Raw genomic sequence first — 26,183 nt, forward strand, 5'->3', positions numbered from 1 at the left:
ATCGCTAAACTGAACTAAACTATACTAAAAATAAATCATCTTGGGTAAGATATATTTCTATGTTAATTGTTGCTAGGTGTTGCAAAATTATTGACGTCAATACATCAGATTGACAAATAGATGGGGAGATGAGAGCGAAGAAGCGCAAATGGATATGACTTGCACTCTCTGTCATAGAGTTAAACAGCACAGAAGCTGGCCCTTTGGCTGGACATCCATGTTGACCAAGATGCCCCGTCTAAGGTAGTCCCATTCTGCTGCATTTGGCCCACATCTCTCTAAATCTTTCCTATCCATGTATCTGTTCAAGTGTCTTTGAAATGCTGATATAGTACCTGCCTCGCCTACTATCTCTGGCAAGAATTTCCAGGAGATGTTAATATAATATCAAGGGGGGTGGTTAGCGTGTGTGCGGGGTGGTAGTTAGTGTGTGTGACGCCACATGCCCCCCCCCCCTGTCCCCCCGCAACCACACATTTGGGGGAACAGACCCAACGGGTCTGCACTTGGTCTAGTACTTCTTTAAAGTGTCTCCTTCTCCCCCACCCCCCCCCCTTCTCTACCCTTCTCTCCCCTCCCCCTGCTCTCTAAAGGACTTACCGTTACTATGCAGCCGCATTTTACCTTCTTCTTCATCATGGGTGTGAATTTCAGACAGCGCTCCCCCACTTTCCCTGGCCCCCCCCCGCCTTTGCGATGTGTTGTGTGTGTGTGTGTGTGTGTGTGTGTGTGTGTGTGTGTGTGTGTGTGTGTGTGTGTGTGTGTGTGTGTGTGTGTGTGTGTGTGTGTGTGTGTGTGTGTGTGTGTGTGTGTGTGTGTGTGTGTGTGTGTTAGTGCGCGCGGTCGGTCAATCCAGCTCGCAGTTTCAACGCTGACGGTCGATCCAGCTCGAGGTTTTCCAGGCGAGTGCCCTCGAGCTTGAAAGTCGAAGACACTCTTTTTAACTCACGGATTAGGTCGTCCTCACCTAGTAAACTTGTCCGGAAGATTAAGGCACAAGAGATTAGAGACAAGTTGGGAGAAAGGGTGCATGGGTATTATTCTGACTTGAAAACTTGAAATCATTAACATGTGATATACAACAAGGGTTGGTGCTAGGACCTTTTTTAAAAATATAAATATAATTGACTTAGATAAGAGTGTTGGTGCCATGATTAATAAGTTTGCAGATGACAAGAAAATTGGTGGAATTGTAGCACACGGAGAAGATTTAAAGATACAGTAGGACGTAGATCAGGTGAAAGGCTGGGTGGTAGATGGAATTTAATCCAGACAAGTGTGAGGTCATGCACTTTGGGAGGACAAATTCTGGAAGGACATATTCAGTAAATGGCACATATCTTATGTGCATTAATGTACAGGGAGACCTTGGGATGCAGGTCCATCTATATTACGAAATCTCTGTTCTTGACCGCTTTTGGCCCTCTGTGCTGTGATTTCCGAGAGAACGCCGCCACCTACGGCCGTCATTTTTGGCCACCGTGCTCAGAGCCCCCCTCCGCCGCATGTGTGCCGAGGATATTTCCCGTCGATAAAAAATGACAGAGATATTAATGTTTTTACAAAATTCCCCATTCTCTCTACTGCCCCCGCTAGCGGCAGGGGGGAGGGACTATAAAACCAGGAAGTGGTGTGCCTCACTCACTCCTCAAGATGGAGGAAGGCAGAGGGTCACGTTTCTCTGAGCTGTGAATAACACTGAACACATGTCCACTCAAATGTGAGTGCCCTTAGTGGTTCTAAAATGCTTGCAAAAAGTGTCTATTGGTTCTAAAATATTTGCAAAAAGTGGCTATTGGTTCTAAAGCTTGCAAAAATGTCTCTATTGGTTCTAAAGTTTGCAAAAAATGTCTATTGGTTCTAAAGCTTGCAAAAAAATGTCTATTGGTTCTAAAGCTTGCAAAAAATGTCTTACAAAAAATGTCTATTGGTTCTAAAGCTTGCAAAAAATGTCTATTGTTTCTAAAGCTTGCAAAAAATGTCTATTGGTTCTAAAGCTTGCAAGAAATGTCTATTGGTTCTAAAGCTTGCAAAAAATGTCTATTGGTTCTAAAGCTTGCAAAAAATGTCTATTGGTTCTAAAGCTTGCAAAAAACGTGTCTATTGGTTCTAAAGCTTGCAAAAAAATGTCTATTGGTTCTAAAGCTTGCAAAAAAATGTCTATTGGTTTTAAAGCTTGCAAAAAAATGTCTATTGGTTCTAAAGCTTGCAAGAAAATGTCTATTGGTTCTAAAGCTTGCAAAAAAATGTCTATTGGTTCTAAAGCTTGCAAAACAATGTCTATTGGTTCTAAAGCTTGCAAAAAAATTTCTATTGGTTCTAAAGCTTGCAAAAAAATGTCTATTGGTTCTAAAGCTTGCAAAAAAATGTGTCTATTGGTTTTAAAGCTTGCAAAAAATGTCTATTGGTTCTAAAGCTTGCAAAAAATGTCTATTGGTTCTAAAGCATAGCTTGCAAAAAAAAATGTCTATTGGTTCTAAAGCTTGCAAAAAAAATGTCTATTGGTTCTAAAGCTTGCAAAAAAATGTCTATTGGTTCTAAAGCTTGCAAAAAAAAATGTCTATTGGTTCTAAAGCTTGCAAAAAATGTCTATGTCTATTGGTTCTAAAAGCTTGCAAAAAATGTCTATTGGTCTCTTCAAGATGGAGGAAGGCAGAGGGTCGCGTTTCTCTGAGCTGTGAATAACACATGTCTACTCAAATGTGAGTGCCCTTAGTGGTTCTAAAATGCTTGCAAAAAGTGTCTATTGGTTCTAAAATGTTTGCAAAAAGTGTCTATTGGTTCTAAAATGCCTGCAAAAAGTGTCTTTAGATTCTAAAATGTTTCCAAAATGTGTCTTTTGGTTCTAAAATGTTTGCAAAAAGTGTCTCTTTTGGTTCTACAATGCTTGCAGAATGTGTCTTTTTTGGTTCTAAAATGCTTGCAAAAAAAATGTCTATTGGTTCTAAAGCTTGCAAAAAAAATGACTATTGGTTCTAAAGCTTGCAAAAAATATGACTATTGGTTCTAAAGCTTGCAAATAAATATCTATTGGTTCTAAAGCTTGCAAAAAAAAATGTCTATTGGTTCTAAAGCTTGCAAAAAAGTGGTTCCAGAGCTTAATACATATCTATATGTTCTAAAATGTTTGCAAAAAGTGTCTATTGGTTCTAAAATGTTTGCAAAAAGTGTCTCTTTTGGTTCTACAATGCTTGCAGAATGTGTCTTTTTTGGTTCTAAAATGCTTGCAAAAAAATGTCTATTGGTTCTAAAGCTTGCAAAATAAATGTCTATTGGTTCTAAAGCTTGCAAAAAAATGTCTATTGGTTCTAAAACTTGCAAAAAAAAGTCTATTGGTTCTAAAGCTTGCAAAAAAATGTCTATTGGTTCTAAAACTTGCAAAAAAAATGTCTATTGGTTCTAAAATGTTTGCAAAAAGTGTCTATTGGTTCTAAAATGCTTGCAAAAAGTGTCTCTATTGGTATTGGCGTGGAGCAGAGTGGGTGGAGAAGGGGTGACTGAGTGAACTGCCACCACCAGCTGTGAGTGACTGGGCTGCCAGCCCACCAGCCATGAGTAAGTGAAATGCCAGCCCACCAGCTGTAAGTGACTGAAGTGCCAGCCCACCACCCATGACTTAGTGAACTGCAAGTCCAAAAATCCATTCAGTCCACAATGTCCATACTAGCCCTCTGGAAACCAGTTCCTTCAGTGCAACAAGTGACAGCCTGAGTGACTGAGCTGCCCGGCCAGAGTGACTGAGCTGCCCGGCCAGAGTGACTGAGCTGCCCGGCCAGAGTGACTGAGCTGCCCGGCCAGAGTGACTGAGCTGCCAGCCCAAGAATCCATTCAGCCCACAATGTCCATACTAGCCCTCTGGAAGCCAGTCCCTTTGACCCACAACACACATACTAGCGCTCCAGAAACCCCCACACTGGCCAGCAATATTGGAATTGGTGGAGAGGTGGAATATTGCATTGGGGGACCAGCCCTCCCGTGTGATGCTGGGACCCAAGGGGTCCCACTTAGTCTAGTAGCTCTCTAAAAGTGCCGAAACAGGTGGAAATGGTGGTGAAAAAAGCATTTAGTTTGCTTGCCTCATGGGTCGAGACAATGAGTAGATGAGATAGGATATTATGTTGCAGTTCAACAAAACTGCATTGGATTATTGTGTTCAATTCTGGTTGCCACGCTACAGGATGTGGCAGTTATAGTGAGAGTGTAAAGGAGATTTATCAGCATGTTGCCTGGAATAGAGGACAGCAGTTATAAGGGGACATTAGATTGGCTTGGTTTATTCTCATTGCAATGCAGAAGGCTAGCATTATAGAGGTTTACAAAATTATGAGGTGCATGGATAGGATAAATAATCAAAATTGTTTTCCCAGGGTAGGGAAATCTAGAAATAAAGGGAGTAGGTTTAAGGTGAGAGGCAAGAAATTTAAATGTCTTTAAATTTTTGGTAGGTTCTTCGAGGAGATAGCAGAGGTAGATAATATTCCAACTTTTTAAAGGCATTTGGACAGGTACTCAGGAAAGGAGCAGAGGTGCATGGGCATAATGTGAGCAAATAGCTAATCCATAACGAGTACTGACCTCCTAGTTGTCGAGGGAGCTACAGGAGTCGCTAACTCAAAGAGGCAACTAGCATCATACAGAGACCCACAACACCCTGACCACACTGTCAGTTCACTCCCTCCATCAGGAATAAGGTATAGGAGCCTGAAAAGCAGTTCACCACTTTTTGCAATCTTATTCATTCCTGGGCATTTGAGTTGCCAAACCAACTGTGATGCAATCAATCAATGTGCTCTCTCGTGTTCAAGAGACTCTCGAAGTTCAGAAGAGTACTCATTGACACACTGAATGTCCTCAATCTTACATAATGAATGATAAGAGATGTCAAAGAAACAAAGTTGTGTTAAATGTGGATATGGAGTTGTTATTCGAGTATATTATGAAAATAATTTACTTTAGTTTAGTTTAGAGATACAGCATGGAATCAGGCCCTTCAGCCCAATGTGACCATGCTAACCACCAGTCTCCCATATACACTAGTTATATGCTATCCCACTTCCGAGTCCACTACCTACACGCGTGGGGCAATTTTACAGAGACAAATTAAATTTCAAACTGTCATGTCTGTGGGATGTGGGAGGAAACCGGTGCACCCAGAGGAAACACATGTGATCATAGGGTGAACATGCAAACTCCACATAGACAGCCCTTGAGGTTAGGATCAAAGCTGGGTCTCTGGCGTTGTGAGGCAGCAGTTCTACCAGCTGTGTTACTGTGCCAAACCTATTTAATTTCACAATGAATAATCTGGAATTGTGAGCATTAAAGTAATTTGCTACAATTTGGCATATTGGCTTAGATTAGATAAAGATCACAGAGGTCATATACTGTAAAGTCTACTGCCAAGACTGCAGTTTGAAGCAAGTAACACACCTTTATGAATTTCAATATAGGCAAGAAAACTATTTTGAAGAAAAAGATGTACAACACAGCAAAGAGTAGCCGGAAGCCAGAGGATTGGGAAACTTTCATAGGACAACAGAAGGAAACAAAACGGGCAATACGGGCTGAAAAGAAGACGTACGAGGGGAAGATGGCCAGGAATATAAAGAAGGACAGTAAAAGCTTCTTTAGATATGTTAAGAGGAAAAAGAATAGCAAAGTCAAATGTGGGTCCCTTGAAGGCAAACACGGGTGAAATTATTATGGGCAACAAGGAAATGGCAGAAGAGTTGAATAGGTACTTCGGATCTGTCTTCACTAAGGAAGACACAAACAATCTCCCAGATGTACTGGAGGACAGAGGATCTAAGGGGGTAGAGGAACTGAAAGAAATTTGCATTATGCGAGAAATAGTATTGGGTAGGCTAATGGGACTGAAGAATGATAAATCCCCTGGGCCTGATGGTCTGCATCCCAGGGTCCACATGGAGGTGGCTCTAGGAATAGTGGATGCATTGGTGATCATTTTCCAATGTTCAATAGATTTAGGATCAGTTCCTGTGGATTGGAGGATAGCTAATGTTATCCCACTTTTCAAGAAAGGAGCGAGAGAGAAAACAGGGAATTACAGACCAGTTAGCCTGACTTCGGTGGTGGGAAAGATGCTGGAGTCAATTATTAAAGCGGTAATAATGGGGCATTTGGATAGCTGTAAAAGGATTAGTCCAAGTCAACATGTATTTATGAAAGGGAAATCATGCTCGACTAATCATCTGAAATATTTTGAGGATGTGACAAGTAAAATGGATGAAGGGGTGCCAGTGGATGTAGTGTATCTAGACTTTCAGAAAGCCTTTGATAAGGTCCCCCACGGGAGACTGGTGACTAAAATTAGAGCACATGGTATTGGGGGTAGGGCATTGACATGGATAGAAAATTGGTTGGCAGACAGGAAGCAAAGAGTAGGAGTGAACGGGTCCTTTTCAGAATGGCAGGCAGTGGCGAGTGGAGTACCGCAAGGGCTCGGTGTTGGGGCCGCAACTGTTTACCATATATATTAATGATTTGGAAGAGGGAATTAGGAGCAACACTAGAATGTTAGCAGATGACACAAAGCTGGGTGGCAGTGTGAACTGTGAAGATGATGTTAGCCGGTTGCAGGGTGACCTGGACAGGTTAAGTGAGTGGGCAGATACGTGGCAGATGCAGTATAATATAGAAAATGTGAGGTTATCCACTTTGGCGGCAAAAATTAGGGGGCAGATTATCATCTCAATGGGATTAGGTTAGGTAAGGGGGAGATACGGCGAGACCTGGGTGTCCTTGTACACCGGTGACGCTGAAAGTTGGTGTGCAGGTACAGCAGGCAGTGAAGAGAGCTAATGGAATGCTGGCCTTCATAACAAGAGGATTTCAGTATAGGAGTAAAGAGGTTCTTCTGCAGTTGTATAGGGCTCTGGTGAGACCACATCTGGAGTATTGTGTACAGTTTTGGGTCTCCTAATTTGAGGAAGGACAGCCTTCTGATTGAGGCAGTGCAGCGTAGGTTCACGAGATTGATCCCTGGGATGGCGGGACTGTCATATGAGGAAAGGTTGACAAGAATAGGCTTGTATTCACTGGAGTTTAGAAGGATAAGGGGGGATCTTATAGAAACATATAAAATTATAAAAGGACTGGACAAGCTAGATGCAGGAAAAATGTTCCCAATGTTCCCAAAAAGCTGTGTACGGCGTCGAAACGCTGCGTACGGCATCGAGACGCTGTGCACGCCCGTCGAGGCGCTGTGTGGGCCTCAATGTGGCTGCGGGCCGGCAGGCCGTTGCCGCCCGGAATTTTTGGACAGTGTCAGTTTTTCGGAGTCCCGCTCGATGTCGGGACCAGCCCCGCACAACTCCATATGGCTCCGACGATCGAAGTGGGACCGGCCCCGCAAGGCCGTACGGCTCAAGCGAACACGTTAGGTCGCGCTCGCAGCATGCAGTCGCATGCTGGTGGGACAGGCCCTTTAGATAGAGCTCTAGGGGCTAGTGGAGTCGAGGGATATGGGGAGAAAGCAGGCATGGGTTATTGATAGGGGATGATCAGCCATGAGGCCAATTCTGGAGTATGGGGTACAATTTTGGTCGCCTAATTATGGGAAGGATGTCAACAAAATAGAGAGAGTACAGAGGAGATTTACTAGAATGTTGCCTGGGTTTCAGCAACCAAGTTACAGAGAAAGGTTGAACAAGTTAGGGCTTTATTCTTTGGAGCGCAGAAGGTTAAGGGGGACTTGATAGAGGTCTTTAAAATGATGAGAGGGATAGACAGAGTTGACGTAGATAAGCTTTTCTCACTGAGAGGAGGGAAGATGCAAACAAGGGGACATGACTTGAGAATTAAGGGACAGAAGTTTAGGGGTAACATGAGGGGGAACTTCTTTACTCAGAGAGTGGTGGTTGTGTGGAATGAGCTTCCAGTGAAGGTGGAGGAGGCAGGTTCGTTTTTATCATTTAAAAATAAATTGGATAGTTATATGGACGAGAAAGGAATGGAGGGTTATGGTCTGAGCGCAGGTATATGGGACTAGGGGAGAATACGTGTTCGGCACGGACTAGAAGGGTCGAGATGGCCTGTTTCCGTGCTTTAATTGTTATATGGTTATATGGTTATATGATCACAATGAATGGCAGTGCTGGCTCAAAGGGCCGAATGGCCTCCTCCTGCACCTATTTTCTATGTTTCGATGTTTCTATGCATTAGCAATTGTGAGAAGGGAATTAACTAGTTCGTGCTCAGTCATTAAAAATTGAATGAGGTATCAATACTACAGATGAGTGTATTACCAAAAATATGTGATGCATTCTCATGTTTTAGTTTACTAGAAGAACTAGTCTTTGGTAATGACCTTCAAGTTATGGCAGTGGCATTTAAGAGGCTTTGAGATATATACAAAATGGAAATGCAGGTAATAGAAGGATATGGATCATGGACATGGTGATGAGATCAGTTTAAGGTGCCATCCTGTTTTAGCACAAACATTGTAGGCTGATGGGCTATGTTAATTCTGATTTTGTTTAGTGCTTTATGAAACAAAATGGCATCAAGTGAAAAAATCAATGTATTGTCCAAGTGCACTGAAGGAATGGGTATTGCAGGGACTTCAAGTTTAAAAATGATTCATCAATGACCATGCACCACATTCCACAATGGATTATACTCCTGCTGGTTTACTTCTGCAGAGCAGGTTCAGTTCATGACTGACTTTAAGTCAGCCAAATCTTGAGGACAGCTTAGAGGTGAAGTAGATAAGAAAAAATACAGAATTGTGTATCAAGTCGCGAAGATAGACATTTAAAGCAACACACTGGGTTTATGCATGAAAACCACAACAAATAAGACATTTGAAAATGAGATGTAGAAGCAAAAGTAAGTTTTATGTGGCTCAAAGAGATAGCATAGGAGATGAAGCCAAGAATATACAGATAAATCATTAATTCCTGCTAAAGATGTAGGAAACGTATGCAATCATGAATATATTTTAAAAGTTGATCCAGTGAGATTGGAAGTAAAGAAGCATAACATTTTACAGAACAGTTAAGAAGTGAGACTTTCTGGATCAATAAGTAAATACGACAGCCCTTGAGGAGATCATAACAAGTTAGAACAGTTTTGAATATGTCACATCTGTAAATTGTTTGAGTTTGTAAAGCTCTTTTATCTAAAATAAAAGGAAAACAGTGTAATGTATATAAAAGAATGGTGATCTATGTGTGACATGCACAAATATTCACAGAAGCAGTGTGTAGATAGTTGGATAAAAGTTGAGTCAAACATATTCTGGAAGCTCTCAGTATGTGTTTTCATTTTGTTATTTAATCTGCATTTTACAGGTGAGAAGTAGGAAACACACACATGACCCATTTCTACTGTAAGCGTGTTTTTGTAGGTCCAACTCCATTCCTTCTCCTCAATGAGATCTCTGATTTCATGTAACCTCAAATAAAGGGTCATACATGTTGTTTGATTGCTTTACCAATGAAAGTCAGGGTCACAGAAATGTTCATGTTCATATCGTCAGGGTTATTCTAGCCTGTGGCTGGGAACCATGGTTTGTTCATCAGCGCTGTACCGCGGACATCAACTACACTCCAAGAAAACAGGTTATCTAATTATCCTTTAGCCCACAGAAATGGGCAAAGAGGTCATTATTTGCCTATACTGCAGGCTGATCCAAAATGTAGTCAATCGTTTACTACGGAGTCTTCCATGGCAGCCTTCTCGAAGCAGTGCACTTAGCCAGGAAATCAGAAGGCAGAAAGGATCAATGGATGGCTTTGGCAGATAAGGTGAAGGCAAATCCAAAGAGATTATATGTATTTGGGCAAAAGAGTAACTTAGGGAAAATAGAATCTATTAAAGATCTACAAAATGATTTATGTGTGGAGATGTTACATTTATGTTCCCTGTCTGTATTTGCCCTGGAGAAAACGTGGATGTAAAAGAACTCGGGCAAGTTAACTGAGATGTCTTAAAAAGATCTTGTACATCAATGATCTGGATGATGGTGTGGTAAATTGGATTAGTAAGTATGCAGATGATACTAAGATAGGTAGGGTTGTGGATAATGAAGTAGATTTTCAAAGTCTACAGAGAGATTGATGACAGTTGGAAGAGTGGGGCTGAAAGATGGCAGATGGAGTTTAATGCTGATAAGTGTGAGGTGCTACATCTTGGCAAGACAAATCAAAATAGGACGCACATGGTAAATGGTAGGGAATTGAAGAATGCAAGTGAACAGAGGGATCTGGGAATAATTGTGCACAGTTCCCTGAAAGTGGAATCTCATGTAGATAGGGTGGTAAAGAAAGCTTTTGGTGTGCTGGCCTTTATAAATCAGAGCATTGAGTATAGAAGTTGGGATGTAATGTTAAAATTGTACAAGGCATTGGTGAGGCCAATTCTGGAGTATGGTGTACAATTTCGGTTGCCTAATTATAGGAAGGATGTCAACAAAATAGAGAGAGTACAGAGGAGATTTATTAGAATGTTGCCTGGGTTTCAGCAACTAAGTTACAGAGAAAGGTTGAACAAGTTAGGGCTTTATTCTTTGGAGCGCAGAAGGTTAAGGGGGGACTTGATAGAGGTCTTTAAAATGATGAGAGGGATAGACAGAGTTGACGTGGATAAGCTTTTCCCACTGAGAATAGGGAAGATTCAAACAAGGGGACATGGCTTGAGAATTAAGGGACTGAAGTTTAGGGGTAACATGAGGGGGAACTTCTTTACTCAGAGAGTGGTGGCTGTGTGGAATGAGCTTCCAGTGAAGGTGGTGGAGGCAGGTTCATTTTTATCATTTAAAAATAAATTGGATAGTTATATGGATGGGAAAGGAATGGAGGGTTATGGTCTGAGCGCAGGTATATGGGACTAGGGGAGATTATGTGTTCGGCACGGACTAGAAGGGTCGAGATGGCCTGTTTCCGTGCTGTAATTGTTTTATGGTTATATATGGTTATATGGAGAGTCCACATAACGTCAGAGAACTTCAAATGCATAAATGTAGACAAATCCCTTGGGCCTCATCAGAGTATCTCAGGATATTGCAGGAAGAAATTGTGGAGCTCCTGGGGGAAATATGTATATTATCAAGAGCCATGGATGAGAGGTTAAAAGACTGGAGGATGGTTAATGTTGTGCCACTAATTAAATAAGCTGTAAGGCAATGGCTGGGAATAACAAATTGCTGAACCCAACTTCAGCGATGGGTAAAATATTGTGGAGGATTCTGAAAACTAAGATCTATATGCATTGGGATGGTCAAGGACTGAACAGAGATGGCAGTGTTTGTGTGAAGTTTGATTTTAGTTTTTTGAAGAAGATTAATGAAAGCAGCATGGTAGACATTGCATCTCCGGAGAGAAGGAATGGGTGACGTTTCAGGTCAGACTGATGCCAGGGGAGAGAGAGATACATAGATAAGGAAGTGTAAGGTGTGAAAACAGGACAAAGGGAATGGACTCAAGGAAAATGTAGAATAGATTGGTTGCCCACCTGAACAAATAAAAACTACTGTTGGAAACACAAGGAACTGCAGATGTTGGTTTACAATTAAAAACAAAAAGACACAAAGTGCTGAAGTAACCCAGCAAATCATACAGCATCTCTGGAGAATGTGGATAGGTGACGTTTTGGGCCAGTGCCTTTCTTTTCTTCACCAGTTTGTCTGGGTTGTTCTAACTCCATTGGAACTTCTCCTATCCACCTCTCCTTATTGCGACACATAGTCATTCAATTGAAACCTGCAGCAGCTGAAACAGTGCAATAGGTGAAATTCTTGGCTTTTTTACTTTGTCCCTGTCAGGTTAAAAATGACTTTTAACAGCACAGTGCCCTGTACATTGAGGAAACCAAGTTCCAATTGGGTAAGCATCCTACAGGATGCCACCACTCATTGAGCCATCGTGACCTTCGGCTTCATGTTGCTTGTTGATTTCATTCTCATCTCACTCAGTCTGAACTCTCTGAGCTCTACTTCCCACACAATCAGTGCAGTTCAATGTAAACCCAATCACCAACATCTCAGCTGTTGACGGGGCCCAACACAATCTTCCAGACTCAACCTGGAGGTTAACGATTGCAGTTAATAGTTTTGCTGCTCAATTTAAACCTTCGCTGGACCTACTGCATGTAATTCAGCACCGTCATTTCTTATGACATTTAATCTTTCCTAGGTTTTACTCCAATACAAATGTTCCTTTTCTTTTTCCTGTCTACAGCCGTTTGTTAATATCCTATTTACTTAAAACTCATTAACCCAGCTGTTTCAAGGAAAGACTAGCAGTTTGGGAATCTGCTGAAAAGACCCACACTGAGTTAGTCTGGATGCAGGAAATGTAAGAGAAGGGAATGGATGCAAGGATCCGAGGTGACTTCTATTTATTCACTTTTATTTAAATATTTATTTTCTTGCTCACTATGATACTTTCGATCCACAGTTTCCGTGTCAGCTCTCAGTAGAGCTGTCCCATTGGTCACATTCCCCCTACCTTACTTATCTATACTCCTCTAATTCCTTCTCTTTCACGTGCCCATTAACTCACCTTTGATATTTTCTGACTCTTACCTACGCCAGGGGATCATTTACAGCATCTAATTATCCTACAAGGAGATTTTTTGGATGTAGGAGGCAACCAGACAATCCATCAAAGCCTGGTTTTTATTGTTTTAAAAAATGTACTTGCTAGTTTCAACCATTTTTAATAACATGAATGATCTGTGTATTTCATAGTTTGTGAATGGTTTTGAGAGTGAGAACATTTAAAGGATTTTGTCAATATTGATGATTGGACTGGCTGAGCCGAGGATGTGGTTTAGTCAGCAGTCGAAAAAAATATTGTTTCCATAGATGCCTTGGTTAGCATGGATGAGTTGGGGAATGGGCCTGTTTCTATGCAGTATAACTTTGTGACCCTATGACTTTATATGGCCAATTCTGGCTTCACCATAAAGGCTGGAAATCCATATTGCTTTGCAGTTGTTTGCCCCTGAAGATAGAGCTGACTTCTGGATGTTTGCTCTTGCTAAATCATCAACCTGTCACTAACCACAAAATCCAAGCAGCTTCCAGTTCTGACGAAAGGTCATCGACAAGGAAGATTAACTCTCTTTCCAGCCTCTACCTTGACCTTTTGAGAATTTCTTGTCGTTTCCATGTTTGTTTCAGACTATCAACTTGTGCACCACTTTGCTTTTGCAGCTCAGCGATCAATTTGAACACACTTCAAGGTACTTTGCAGTGCTCTCTGCATTTATAGACATGCTAAATCAATAGACATGTCTGGGTTTCTGTTGCAAAATGCCAAGCTGTCACAAAGACACAGATTACAATTGTATTTTAAATCTACAAAGGTTAATTTGTTAGATGTGCTAACCGATAGCTTGTACAGTCACTGGTATTGGATTGGAAAATTATAGCCAAGATTGCTCAGAGATGAAAGAAATGAGAGCAATCATGCAGAAGCAGTAGCAACATAAAATCAAAACTCGTTTACATAATAAAAGGCAGCAGCTTTTCACTGTGTATAAAATTGTGGATCTGTAACTTCATTAGGACCAAATTTGAGGAGTGTGATGGAATGCCCACACATTTATTTACTATGCTTTTAGCTGATTTGACAAAGAGTTTCTATCAGTCAGGGTCAAAATTCCTCTTAATAATACTTATAACACTCTAGTTAATGCAGCTTCACCCAAGTCATTGACCAGTGGGTGTTAAATATAGCAATTGTAGGAATTTTAATTTCCTTACAGAACAGATGCAAATGCAGCAAATTTTATGAAAGTTGTTAAAGTATAATCTATCATCAGAAATAATAGTGTAGAATAATGTCTATACTTTTACTCAATCCATTTCACTGAATGCAAATGAACATGGTCCAATTAACTACCACTGTTGTTTCCATTGAGCGCAGGTATATGGGACTAGGGGAGAATACGTGTTCGGCACGGAGTAGAAGGGTCGAGATGGCCTGTTTCCGTGCTGTAATTGTTATATGGTTATATGGTTATAACCCCAGAGATGATTTTCTCCATTTACCTCTTCCAAATAGTAAAGATTTTCTTTCAATCTCAGTAGGAAACAATAAAATCAAATCTTCAGGATGAGTTTAAATTCTGCTTTTAATTTACTTAGGCATTCGTGTTTAAAACATTGAAATTATTTTATGCTTGAGATAGTGATTATGATCAAGTTCGGTTCGCTGAGATAAACTTGAGAAGGGATAGCAAAATTTAAAAAAAGACTTTTGCATTTAACCATGTCCCACCTGAAAAAACACATACAGTTCTCTTGCTTTTGAAGCCTTCTTGACCTTAGCCAAAGGCAAGATTTCACTTAATTAACCCAGTTTCGCTTTTCATGGGTACTGCCTGACCTGTTGAGCAATGCAAACATTTATGTTTATTTCATGTTCACAAGTTGTAGGAGGAGAATTAGGCCATTCGGCCCATCAAGTCAACTCTGCCATTAAATCACGGCTGATCTATCTTTCCTTCTCAACCCCATTATTCTGCCTTCTCCCCATAACCTCTGAGACATGTACTAATCAAGAATCTATCAATTTCCACCTTCAAAATATCCATTGACGGCCTCCACAGCCTTCTGTAGCAAAGAATTCCATAGATTTACCACGCTTTGGCTAAATAAATTCCTGCTCATTTCCTTTCTAAAGTTGGTTCTTTTATTCTGAAATTGTGACCTCTGGCTCTAGACTCTCTCACAAGTGGAAACATCCTCCCCATATCTCCTCTATCCAGGCCTTTCACTATTCAGTAAGTTTCAATGGGCTTTTTACCATCTGTAGTTTATTGTTTTATAATGTAAGAAATGAACAAATAGCAAGTCAAAATATTTCTTGCCTTTGTCTCGCAAAAAAAGGTAAAAGCTAATCTGTCTTTTTGCATCTCACTATAAAAAAGGAGATTATTTTGACCCTTCTTCTGAAGAAGGGTCTCGACCCGAAACGTCACCCATTCCTTCTCTCCAGAGATGCTGTCTGTCCCGCTGAGTTACTCCAGCTTTTTGTGCCTATCTTCAGAAAATATAACTGTTGTTTCCATTGAGAAGCCAAAATAATTCACTTTGGTTTAGAGGGGGGTTTGGCAGTAATGTAAATTAGACACAGTTACAAGAAATTAACTGTGTAATAAATTAAACTTGGTAGACGATATAAAGGATTCGCAGTAGAAAATTAGTTGATACTGCATCTACCACCCATATGTAGAGAGAGGCAATCATTGCATCATAGAGAAAGATGGAAATAGTTTGCTGAAGAGGAGAATTCATCTCAGATCAATCATATAATAACATGGTGTCAGAAATCTTTCCACGAGTACCACAGATTTAAATAGAAAACGTACATCATAGGATTGATTATGTGGTTATGCACACTGAAAAGCCCACCTTTAAATAACTCAACAGAACATTATGACAGATGATGGAAATGGCCGACCCACAGCATGGTTTATAATCGGAATAAAGAACTGAGAGTGATAGAACCTTAGTGAGGATAATCAGAACCTTTTTACCAGAGTGAAAATGTCAAAGACTAAAGTGTATAGCATAGAAGTGAGAGGGACATAGTTTAAAATAAATCTGCAGTGTAGGTTTTGTTGCACAGAGAATTGTGCGCGCCTGGAACGTGCTGCCCTGGGGTGGAGGCAGAAACATTTGGGACATTTAAGAGAATTTTAGGTGGGCACATGGATATGCAGGGAATAGAGGGATATGGATCATGTGCAGGCTGAGGAAACCTGTTTAACCAGGTACCCTGTAGGGAGTGTGGCAGCACAGTGGCGCACAGTGATGGAGTTGCTGCCTTACAGTGCCAGAGACCCGGGTTCAATCCTGACTATTAATACTGTCTGTACGGAGTTTGTACATTCTCCCTGTGACCGCATGACTTTTCTCTGGGTGCTCCGGTTTCCTCCCACACTCCAAAGACGTACAGGTTTTGTAGGTTAACCGATTTCTGTAAATTAGCCCTAGTGTGTAGGATAGTGGTAGTATACGGGGTGATCGCTGGTGGGTGCGGACTTGGTAGCCGGAAGGGCCTGTTTCCACACTGTATTACTAAAGTCTAAAGACTAAGGTCTAATGTTTACAGCCATTGTGGACCGAGGAGCCTGATCCTGTAGTGTTCTAAGTCCGATGTTCTAGTTCAGAGTATCTAAATGCAAATTGCCCAGAAGAAACAAAGTTCACTCTCAGCATTTAGAAATTAGACAGGCATACTTAAAAAAAACCCTGTAATAATAAGATAGACACAAAAATTTGGAGTAACTCAGCGAGACAGGCAGCATCTCTGGAGAGAAGGAATGGGTGACGTTTCAGGTCAAAACCCTTCTTCAGGCTGAAAGTCCCAGGAAAGGGAAATGAGAGATAAAGACTATGATGTAGAGAGATAAAGAACAATGAATGAAAGATATGCTAAAAAAAAGTACCGATGATAAAGGAAACAGGCCATTGTTAGCTGTTTGTTGCTGTTTGTTGGGTGAAAACGAGAAGCTGGTGCGACTTGGGTGGGGGAGGAATAGAGAGAGAGGGAATGCCGGGGTTACTTCAATATTCAGACCACTGGGCTGTAAGCTGCCCAAGCAAAATATGCGATGCTGTTCCACCAATTTGCATTAACCTGACTCTGACAATGGAGGAGGCCTAGGACAGAAAGGTCAATGTAGGGAAGGAGAATTAAAGTGTTTAGCAGCTGGGGGATCAGGTAGGTTCAGGCGGACTGAGCGAAGGTGTTCAGCGAAGTGATCGCCCAGTCTACATTTTGTCTTGCCGATGTATAAGAGTCTACATCTTGAACAATGCATACTGTATGTGACGTTGGAGGAGGTGCAAGTGAACCTCTGCCTAACCTGATAGGACTGTCGGGATCCCTGGACAGAGTCGAGGGGGGAAGTATAGGGATAGGTGTTGCATCTTCTGCGGTTGCAGTGGAAGGTACCTGGGGAGGGAGTGGTTTGGGTGGGAAGGGATGAGTTAACCAGGGTGTTGCGGAGGGAACGGTCTCTGCGGAAGTTGGAAAGGGGCGGAAGATGGGAAGATGTGACTAGTGTTGTGATCCCGTTGGAGGTGGCGAAAATATCTGAGGATTATGTATGTGATGGCTGATGGGATGAAAGGTAAGGATTAGGGGGACTCTGTCTGTTGCAACCAGGGGGAGCAAGGGCAGAGCTGCAGTGTACCAAGGAGACATGAATGAAGGCCTCATCTATGATGAGAGAGGAGAGCCACCTTAAACAATTAGGACATCTCAGATATCTGCGCACATAGAAATTAATAATAAGAAAATGTTTGCACTGCACTTAAGGTTTCACAACGTGTGGCTGAGGCTCCTGCAGGGATTGTGCATTCAGAAGCTTGCTCCTCATCGAGACCGAATTCAACTGAAGATGTACGGCTACATTGCTGGGGTGCGGCAGGTCACTTCATTATACTGAACCGTCAATGAGAAATAACTATGTCAACGTCATTCCTTACTATCTCCAGAAAATCAAGTTTAAGTGGTATTATCAATCAATGGCAACATTGGCTCAAGCAGTTGACAAAATAATGTTTATTTAAACATAATTGCATTTGGTTAATTTACAGAGTAAAACATCGCACATGGTAGATATAACAACATGTCTGCCCGTACAGAAATTGTTCCTGAGCTCTAAAGGCGGTGGGACTAAATTGTATCGACCGGGAGATGCAGAATCTGCCCCCCATCTCCCGGTGTAACAGCAGACCAAACATCACATGCCTGATCATTTTATTTGGTTCAGCTTGCAACAACTTGAACTGTGCTGTTCAATGGTTTATCACCTCAGCAGAGGCAGCACCACAAAGCTAGAATGCATTATTGAAGAACAGCCCACACATCATTAAGGGCAGATGGATTGGGAATGGAGTAAATGTCAGCAGGAGCGCTGACACTGAAGTCGATGTGGGAAAATGTGCTAATGACACAGCTCAGGCCGGAGCAGAGTCCATGTTTTTCCAGCTCTCCACTGGATGCCTTGGTAAGGACAGATGTTTGAAAGACCAGAAGATCCTTCAAAAACTGAGATAAACTGTAATGATAGATGCTCCAGGGTAGTAAACGCAGTGTCCTGCTAGATTTGGATGTTGCTCAATGCATCAAATCCCTCTCCCTTTGCTGCCAACAACCTACATCAAACAGAATGCATACCTGATATTAATATGCTCCATCACACAATGAGTCACATCCATATCTAACAGCTTGCACATATTCATCCATGAAAGCCACAACATTCAAGTGGATTGCTCAATACCCATTGACCTGCTTTTCCCTCAGTTAGTTTAGTTTGGTTTCATTTATTGTTGTCACATGCGCTGAGGTACAGTGAAAAGCTTTTATTTGCGTGCTATATAATTAGCGGAAAAACTATACATGATTATAATCAAGTATAGTTTTTCCGCTAATTATAGTCTTCAGTTTAGTTCAGTATATTGTCACATGCGCTGAGGTACAGTGAAAAGCTTTTATTTGCGTGCTAGTCAGTCAGTCAAATACTAATCAAGCCATCCACAGTGCACAGATAATGGATAAAAGGGTCAACATTTCGTGCAAGATATAGATGTGTAAGGCAGGAGGCAGCATCAACTGCATGGCAGGGTTATGATGTAACTGCATCACGTTAAACCAAAGAGAAGATGGTTTTAATCATAACCAGAGTGAGAGTCCATAAACAGTACAGACAAGTAGATAGCATTCCCTTCCTGATCCTCCTTAGAACATCCCTTTTCCCCTATTCATCCTTTAAGTTACACAAGTGGAAGATGGGGTTAACATGCATCTCTAACATTCCCCTCCATCCTATTACAACAACCTCCTACATGTGCCTTTTCCATTCAGATAACAGGAACAACAACCTGGCAGGCAGTGGTTAAAGAGGAAAGTAACGAAGGAAGATTAAGGCACTGTCATTGAACAATATTTCAGTCACTGTCAATGTAATTTTGAGGCCATGATCATATTGAATGGCAGTTCAGGCTCGAAGGGCCGAATGGCCTACTCCTGCACCTATTTTCTATGTTTATAAGTCAGCTCAGAAGCAGAATCTCATTTGGAAGATTCATCAGGCAAGGACAGCCTGCAACCAGGGCAGGTGGTGTCATCAGAGCATTAAAAAATAGAAACAGTAGTACTGTAGGTTATTCATTTCTCCATCATTAAACATCAGGACAGACCCTGAGTAGTGTTCACTTTCCACCGAATGATCATACCTTCTTATTCCCCCATACAAAATCTGACCATCACAACTTTGAATAGATGCAGTGATCTAGGCATTTATTTCAACAGCTTAAATAACCAAGTGCCTAAACTGACACTATATTTCTCCCACATCCAGAACCACTCGGATAGATAATAGCTACCTTGCTCCATTTGGTCAATCTATCTCACGATTGTGATGAAAGGCCATTGATCTTTGCATGGCAACCTTACATGAACCTTGGCAATTCCGCGTAGTAGGCTGGTCTGGAAGGTTAGATCATTTGGGATCCAGGATGAGCTGGCCAAGTGGACACAAAATTGGCTTAGTGGAAGGAGTCAGAGGGTAGTAGTAGAGGGTGAATATTCAAATTGAAAGCCTGTGGACAGTGGTGGGCTACAGAGCTTAGGTTCCACTGTTCTTTGTCATATATGTTAATTATTTGGATGACAATGCTGTTAACATGGCTCATAAGTTTACAGATGACAATATTGGTGGTGTATTGAACAGTGAAGAAGATTATCTATGATTACAATGGGATCTCGATGAACTGGGAAGTGGGCCAAAAATGGTGGATGAAATTTAACAGACAAGTATGAACTGTTGCACATTGGTAAGTTAAACTAGGGTTGGTCCTACATGATAGGGCCCCTGGAGAGTGTTGTAGAACACAGAGAACTAGGGTACAGACATATAGTTCCTTAAAAGTGGTGGCATGCGTACAAACGGTGGTGATAGAAGCATTTGGCATGCTTGCCTTCATCGGTCAGGGCATTGAATACAGGAGTTGGGAGGTCATGTGCAACTGTATAAGTTGTAGGTAATTTGGAGTATTGTGTGTTGTTTTTGGTTGTCCAGCTATAGGAAGGATGGCAGGAAGCCGGCAAGGGTGCAGAGAATATTCACAAGGATCTTTCTGGGACTGGAGGGCTTGAGTTATAATGAGGAGTCTGAGACGTTTTTCACTGGAGTATTGAGGAGTGCCTTCACAGGGGTGTGTAAAATTATGATGGACACATATATAATGTAAGATGGATGGCTACAGATTTTTTCCCAGGATGGAAATTACAAAACTGGAAGGCATAGATTCAAGGTGAGAGGTGAGAGATTTAAAAGGGACCCAAAAAGGAAATGTTCTGATTACAATGTGTAAAAGATACTTTGATGGGTTCATGAAGGTTTAGAGGATATGGGCCATATGCAGGCAAATGGGACTAGCTCAGATAGACATATTGATTAGCGTGGACGAGTTGGCTGAAGGAACCGTTTTTGTGCTGCATAATTCTGTGCCTCCATTGCACCACGACTTGAAACATTAACATTATTTCTCTTGCTGGTTATTTCTTCTCCAGCATTTTTCTGTTTTAAATCCAGATGTCCAGCATTTGTAATTGTTTTAGAAAGTTGTATTTTGGAACTCTTAAGGGCCTGTCCCAATTGGTGATTTATTTTTGGCGACTGCCGGCATCATTGACTGACATATCTGGTCACTGAAAAAGTCACGGCGTGATGCGGCGTGATCCAGCATGACGCAGCGTCGACGCTTCTTGACGAGGCATGATGACGTATTGACGTGCGGTGTTTCCTCAAGTGCCGCAACATTTATTTTGTCGCCACTGGATTTTGAAATGTTCTAAATATTTCGGCGACCCTGATACGTCAGTCAAAGATGCCGGCAGTCACCGAAAAAATCGGCAAGTGGGACAGGCCCTTTAGAATCAAGTGTGTGTCAATGAGATTGTCCCCCATTCTTTAAACTGCAGTAAGGGTAGGCTAATTTAACTGAATATATTATCGAAGGACATCCACCGCTAATGTGGTGTTCAATCTAGTGATCTGCCCAGCACTGGCTCTCAGGGTAACGGATTGCTGCTGCACACTGTGGATTACATGAGGTCGCTAAACCCCTTGTACAATCACAGCAGAACTTTCTTTCGTCTTACATTCCAGTCCCCTTCTCATATACCACCAAGGTCGCTCTACGACCCAACATCGTGGAGCTGGCGGCCTTGCTTGAGACTGGCTTTGAGCCCCATCGTGGGGCTGTGGACTTACCATCGGAGCATTACCATCGAGAGCTCATAGTCTTGGGTAGAGACCATAGATGTCGGTAGCTCCAACGACGCAGAAGGTTCGACAAGCCCCGACCCGGGGTCCGATCACCCGGCGCGGGGGAGCTGAGATTTCCCCCCCGATGCAGGAGCTTGATCGCCCCGACACGGAGGGCCCAGCACAAAGGGCCCGACTGCAGGCTACGGGAGTAAGATCGTTCCATCAACGGAAGGCTCGAGGCCCCCGAACACTGGAGGACAAAGAAGGGAACAGATTGAACTTTCTTTTCGCCTTCTTTCACAGTGAGGAATCTGGAGGAGTCACTGTGGTGGACATTTATGTTAAAATTTATGTTGTGTGTTCTCTTGCTTTTTATTTGTATGACTGACTTGACAAATGAAATTCCTCGTATGTTGCAAAACATACTTGGTTAATAAAATATTATTGTATTGTATTGTATTGTATTGAGTACCATCAACCCTGAACCAGGAGTTGCCTCGGGCATATGTGCATATACACCACTCCTTTCATCCGAGTGGGAGGAATATTGCAACCCTGAACCAGGAGCTGCTGCCTGACATGCCATTGTAATACGGAGCATTTCCCGTGCCCCAATCTGATTAATCAGATGTTCTAATTGAGACAAACGCCCAATCACATCTGCCATAGATGTGGGGGCAGAATCCCCTTGACCCAAATCGTCTTACACGACTTGTCCCACAGACTTGGCTTTGACTTTGCCCCAACTCGGGGTTGTCAAGCTGCTCCCTCTAGGAGCCAGATCGGTACTCTGTCAGTAACATCATTATACTTAAGAGACAGGTTGCACCAGTTATTGACTCTGAGTCCTTGCTCCCTTCTGGAGCCCCAACGGAGTATTTCAGGGAGGAAATGGAGCACCTCTGGCCCCCATATGACTCGGATGAGCCAGCATTATAATCGGAGCCACCTCTTCCCAATGGTCCGCTAGACAGAGTGGGGGAAATACTGCAACCCTGCCAGGCGTTGCCCCAGTTCATATGATTTAAACAGAAGCATAGCCCCATTGGATCAAAGATTCAAGTGTTTTGTTGATATCCACATGGTTGGGGTCTCTTATGAAAGATCTCCAACAGTCCCCTCAATTGAGCGGAAATTATCATGATGCAACCCTGCACTAGATATTGCTCCACAGGTGTCTAATATACACAGCTGAAAAAAGGCTTCCCAAGCCAGGAGCTCTTTTCTGGAGCCTCAATGGAGTTCCTCCGAACAGCTGCTCCAGTGGAGCCCCAATGGCCGTAATGGTGTCAAATTTTTACTACACCATGTGGTGTATGAAATAAATGTCCTATCTGCTGCGGTAGTCACAAACGTGACTGGATAGCAACTGCAGTTAAAACTGCCAGCTCTATTTTACCTTAATCAGTTCTTCAGATATTGACTTCAATTAAAGAACTATGTGTAATATAACAAAAATGCCCTTACGAATAGAGCACACACACTATATGCTGGTCTCCAGCATATGCTGCCTCAGCTGCATTTCTATGTTTAAAGATTTATAGGCGCTAAGGCAGCTGAAGCTACCTAACGTCCCAAACACCGGCCGCTGTAACTTTCACAGCGATACGAAACCTAGCCGCGGCTATAATAAAATAATAAACACCGTCTGCTGCTATTTTTAGCAGCGAGCTCCCTAGCCATCCGGCAGCCCCAAATCCTAATAGAGTTCCCATGATGGCTTAAAAACGGCCGCCTGCTCCCGTATAGAGCGAGCTCCCTAGCCGCACCTGCCCAAAGCCTACTTCCTACTCTTTGTTTCCTGTCTGCCAACCAATTTTCTATCCATGTCAATATGCTACCCCCATTACCATGTCCTCTGATTTTGCCCACTAATCTCCTGTGTGGGACCTTATCAAAAGCTTTCTGAAAGTCCAGGTACACTACATCCATTGGCTCTCCCTTATCCATGTTACTGTCTATCTGAACTTAGTTGTTAGGGATAACATTCATTTCTTTTCATTCAATTTTGAATGACAAATAATTTCAATTCAATTCAAAATGTACAGGTCTATTACCAAGAAGATCTTGGAACATTTCACATTGTTTGTCAATGTTCTGCATAGTCTACTCTTCTGCCTCACTTTCCCAGAGTTTACTTAAATTTAGAGCCTTGTTTTCTGACTCATCCTTCTCCCTCTTAACTAGTATATCGAATACCATTCAACGGTGACTGCTAGCCAAGCGTTACTGCACCATTAACTAATTGACTAACTCAGACTAATCATTCATTATTTTTGTTAGCTGAAGAACATATCGATCCAGAAAAATTGAACACAACATTCTAACTGTGGCACAACCAATGATTTATACAAGTTTTCTATTAGCTTCTTAAGCATTATTTCCAATTTGAAAATGTAGCATATCATTTGCTTTTGAAGGTTTGTATATCTAAACCCTGATTTGTTAAATGTGCACATTTTATGCATCTCCTTTCTCGAAAATACCTCCCAAAATACATAATTGAGTTTTCGAGAGCCGGGAGAGCGGGGAAAGGGGAGAGCGGTAGAGAGGGGAGAGTGGCGGAGAGGTACGGAGGCAAATAAAATAAAGTGGAATAATAAAATAACGTGACTTTACCTGAACCCGAGCTGGAAATTAAAAAACCAGGGGAACGCTGTACCCCTGCGTACACCCCCCCCCCCCCCCCCCCCCCCCCCCCCATTTCCATCACTGGAAACAGGCCTTTTGGCATAACAAGTCCATGGCAGCCATTGATCACCCGTTAACGCTAGTTCTATGTTACACACGAGGGGCTAATTACAGAGGCCAATTAACCTAAATAGAAACATAGAAAATAGGTGCAGGAGTAGGCCATTCGGCCCTTCGAGCCTGCACCGCCATTCATTATGATCATGGCTGATCATCCAACTCAGTATCCTGTTCCTGCCTTCTCTCCATACCCCCTGATCCCTTTAGCCACAAGGGCCACATCTAACTCCCTCTTAAATATAGCCAATGAACTGGCCTCAACTACCTTCTGCGGCCGTGAATTCCAGAGATTCACCACTTTTCATTCACAAAGTTTTCCTCATCTCGGTCCTAAAAGATTTCCCCCTTATCCTTGTTCTGGACTTCCCATACATCGGGAACAATCTTCCTGCATCTAGCCTGTCCAACCCCTTAAGAATTTTGTAAGTTTCTATAAGATCCCCCCTCAATCTTCTAAATTCTAGCAAGTACAAGCCAAGTCTATCCAGTATTTCTTCATATGAACGTCCTGACATCCCAGGAATCAGTCTGGTGAACCTTCTCTGCACTCCCTCTATGGCAAGAATGTCTTTCCTCAGATTAGGAGACCAAAACTGTACGCAATACTCCAGGTGTGGTCTCACCAAGACCCTTTACAACTGCAGTAGAACCTCCCTGCTCCTATACTCAAATCCTTTTGCTATGAATGCTAACATACCATTCGCCTTCTTCACTGCCTGCTGCACCTGCATGCCTACTTTTAATGACTGGTGTACCATGACACCCAGGTCTCATTGCATCTCCCCCTTTCCTAATCGGCCACCATTCAGATAATAATCTACTTTCCTGTTTTTGCCAACAAAGTGGATAACCTCACATTTATCCACATTATACTGCATCTGCCATGCATTTGCCCACTCACCCAGCCTATCGAAGTCACCTTGCAGCCTCCTAGCATCCTCCTCACAGCTAACTACCCCCCAGCTTCGTGTCATCCGCAAACTTGGAGATGTTGCATTCAATTCACTCGTCCAAATCATTAATATATATCGTAAGTAGCTGCGGTCCCAGAACTGAGCCTTGCGGTACCCCACTAGTCACTGCCTGCCATTGTGAAAAGGACCCGTTTACTCCTACTCTTTGCTCCCTGTCTGCCAACCAGTTCTCTATCCACATCAATACTGAACCCTCAATACCGTGTGCTTTAAGTTTGTATACTAATCTCTTATGTGGGACCTTGTCGAATGCCTTCTGAAAGTCCAGATATAACACATCCACTGGTTCTCCTTTATCCACTCTACTAGTTACATCCTCAAAAAATTCTATATGATTCGTCAGACATGATTTACCTTTCATAAATCCATGCTGACTTTGTCCAATGATTTCACCACTTTCCAAATGTGCTGCTATCCCATCTTTAATAACTGATTCTAGCAGTTTCCCCACTACCGACGTTAGACTAATTGGTCTGTAAATCCCTGTTTTCTCTCTCCCTCCCTTTTTAAAAAGTGTGGTTACATTAGCTACCCTCCTATCCTCAGGAACTACTCCAGAATCTAAAGAGTTTTGAAAAATTATCACTAATGCATCCACTATTTCTGGGGCTACTTCCTTAAGTACTCTGGGATGCAGCCTATCTGGCCCTGGGGATTTATCGGCCTTTAATCCATTCAATTTACCTAACACCACTTCCCGGCTAACCTGGATTTCACTCAGTTCCCCCATCTCATTTGACCCCCGGTCCCCTGCTATTTCCGGCAGATTATTTATGTCTTCCTTAGTGAAGACAGAACCAAAGTAGTTATTCAATTGGTCTGCCATGTCCTTGTTCCCCATGATCAATTCACCCGTTTCTGACTGCAACGGACCAACATTTGTTTTAACTAATCTTTTTCTCTTCACATACAAACCCACATGTCTTTTGCGATGTGTGAGCAAAAAGCACTGAGGGGAAATCAATGCAGTTACAGGGAGAATGTGCAAATTACACACAGACAGCACCCAAACTCAGGATCAAACTGGGTCTTTGGTCCATGAGGCATTAGTTCTGTCGGTTGCGCGACAGTGCTGTCTTTTGTGACAAAGCTTAATTTATTGCCATTCCCCCATTATTGCCCTTAGTGGTGAACCACATTCGTGAATCCTCCACTTGATGTAACAAAGATGTTCACACACCACCAATGACGTGCATC

Source organism: Leucoraja erinacea, chromosome 3 (assembly GCF_028641065.1).
Source record: "Leucoraja erinacea ecotype New England chromosome 3, Leri_hhj_1, whole genome shotgun sequence".
NCBI classification, from domain to species: domain Eukaryota; kingdom Metazoa; phylum Chordata; class Chondrichthyes; order Rajiformes; family Rajidae; genus Leucoraja; species Leucoraja erinaceus.